The sequence below is a fragment of the Pistacia vera genome, unplaced genomic scaffold (assembly GCF_008641045.1).
Source record: "Pistacia vera cultivar Batoury unplaced genomic scaffold, PisVer_v2 Contig400, whole genome shotgun sequence".
Lineage (NCBI taxonomy): Eukaryota > Viridiplantae > Streptophyta > Magnoliopsida > Sapindales > Anacardiaceae > Pistacia > Pistacia vera.
The window spans coordinates 258,143-261,121 of NW_022196225.1; the positions used below are offsets into that span (position 1 = coordinate 258,143).

The 2,979-nt window shown below is 36.7% G+C and overlaps 1 pseudogene; it reads left to right on the plus strand.

Moving 5' to 3' along the window:
- Nucleotides 1-331: 331 nt before the first annotated feature.
- On the plus strand, nucleotides 332-2,202 carry LOC116141810 (annotated as a pseudogene).
- Nucleotides 2,203-2,979: the final 777 nt, after the last annotated feature.

The following is a 2,979-nucleotide window of genomic DNA, read 5'->3' on the forward strand; positions in this document are numbered from 1 at the left end:
CTCTACCCACCCAATAATCGCCAACAGCCCGCCACCATTGTCAGGCAGTGGTTGAAAGTCGTCGGAATGACGTATAACTGACTGGATTTAGTCGGTCGTACCCCAATTGGGTCTTTTCCGACCAAATCTATGACTAAATTTGACCATCAACGAAGGCCATAATATAGCCATCAATGCAGCCTTTGATATTTATAGAGACTTTTTAATACTTTATAATAAAACTGTTAAATTTAATACTAAATAATTTCATAGGTGAAAATGAAATAAACGCTGACTACAACTTTACAAATTTTTGAGTCAAGAGTTGATGTAAAGGGTTAAAATTTGGGGCATGTGCCATTGTAACGTGCCGCATGTTGAAAGTAATTACCGGGATGTCCCAAATATCATCATTGACTCTATAGAGAGAATGAAGAATGCCGGAGTTGCCCCAGATTCTTATACTTATAATACGCTTATAAGTTGTTGTCGGAGGGGTTCTTTGCATGAAGAAGCAGATTGGGTTTTTGAGGAAATGAAATTAGCGGGTTTTAGTCCAGATAAGGTTACTTACAATGCCTTGTTGGATGTTTATGGGAAGTGTAGGCGGCCTAAAGAAGCCATGGAGGTATTAAGGGAGATGGAGGTTAATGGTTATTCACCTAGTATTGTGACTTACACTTCATTGATATCAGCTTATGTCAGAGTTGGTTTGTTGGAAAAGGCGATGGAGCTTAAAAACCAGATGGTGGAAATAGGGATTAAGCCTGATGTTTTTACTTACACCACCCTCTTATCGGGGTTTGAGAACGCTGGGAAGGATAAGTGTGCAATGAAGGTTTTTGAGGAGATAAGAAGTGTAGGGTGCAAGCCAGATATTTGTACTTTTAATGCTTTGATTAAGATGCATGGAAACAGGGGAAAGTTTGTGGAGATGATGAAGGATTTTGATGAGATCAGGACATGCAATTGTAAGCCGGACATTGTTACTTGGAACACACTTCTGGCAGTATTTGGGCAGAATGGGATGGACTTGGAAGTGTCAGGTGTGTTCAAGGAGATGAAGGGGGCAGGGTTCATTACTGAGAGGGACACTTTCAACACCCTAATTAGTGCGTTCAGTCGTCGTGGTTCTTTTGACCAAGCCATGTCTGTTTATAAGAGAATGCTGGAAGCTGAGGTTACACCCGATCTTTGCACCTACAATACTATTTTGGCAGCATTGGCTCGGGGAGGGATGTGGGAACAGTTTGAGAAAATACTTGCTGAAATGAAGGATGGTGATGAGGGAACATACTGTTCTTTGCTTCATGCTTATGCCAATGGCGAGGAGATTGAGCGGATGATTACTCTTGCAGAAGATATATTCTCTGGTCTGATTGAACCTCATGCTGTGCTCTTGAAGACCCTTGTTTTGGTTAGTAGTAAAAGTGACCTCCTATAGAAACTGAGCGTGCCTTCTAAGAGTTGAAGAAAAAAGGATTTTCCCCTGACATATCCACTCTAAATGCCATGATTTCGATTTATGGCAGGAGGCAGATGGGTACCAAGACAAATGAGATCTTGAACTTCATGAATGAAAGTGGATTAACTCCTAGCTTTACAACCTACAATAGGTTGATGTATATGTATAGACGTTCTGAAAATTTTGAGAAGTCCCAAGAGATTTTAAAGGAAACTTTCAACAAAGGATTGAAACCTGATATAATATCATATAATACTGTCATTTATACCTATTGTAGAAATGGTCGGATGAAAGAGGCTTGCGGATATTTTCGGAAATGAGAGATTCTGGCCTTGTTCCAGATGTAATCACCTACAATACCTTGTTTCAAGTTATGCAGCCGATTCATTGTTTGTGGAGGCTATTGATGTGCTTGGATACACGATCAAGCAAGGAGTAAACCAAACCAGAACACCTACAACTCCATTGTAGATGGTTATTGTAAACTCAATCGTCGAGATGAAGCAATCACGTTTGTTAATAATCTTTCCAAGCTTGATCACCACACGTTTAAGAGGGAAAAATGCAGGTTATCAGACCGCATAGCAAAGAAATGGTCAATCATAGACATTCCTCTTCTCCAAAGGGATAGCAGCTCAGTTTGTGTGCTTTTCAAGCGTCAGGCATTGTCCATCCAGTACAATCAACATGTACCAGTGAAATATGAATTGATACCTACTATTGGCCTGTGTTTCTATGCAAATTTTGTGATAAAATAAAATTTTTGAGGTTTCATGTGCGTGAACATGGATGACTATTATCAACAAAATCGTATGCCAAATTTTATGTTAAGTCTCATAAACTTGAAGGTAAAAAGGAAAAATCATTTATTTGCTAGATGAGCAGGAGATTTGTGTGAGGGCACTCTCATTTTAGAACACCTTTTTTTTTTTTTTTTTTTTTTTTCTTTTCAGAAGTAAACCAAATTTTGATACACATATAATAGCATTCAAAGATTATATATAGAGATACATATACAGTAACATCCAAACATTATACAATTCAATAAATGATATATACATGTCTTTGAACAATAAACCCTAGATTTGGTAAGTTCTAGCTGCCTGGATTACGCAAAAGTTATAAATAAGTAAGTTACAATCGCAAAATAGAAATAAACGTTCTAGAAATGTGTTGGACGGTGTGGTGTTTAATTTTTCACTATAAATATAACAAACGTCTCTAAATAATATTCTATTTATATAATTTTAAACTAAAAAAGATTGTCTTTGGTGGGATCTGATGAGAAAGTGTTTCCACTTGAAATTTCTCAGTTATGTCTTGGCCAAATGTTATACTATTGCTAAAAGAAATTGTAGAGATAGATGAGCATTAGAGTGGATCATTTTGTACCAATATATTACCTAAAATTTCCAACAATGGAATCTAATAGCTAACACTGGATTCTAGCAATTGGAAACTTAATTAATTAATTAAAAAGTGTTTATACATAAAATAATATTAGGACACTTTTAACATTTTTATTTAAGTTTTAA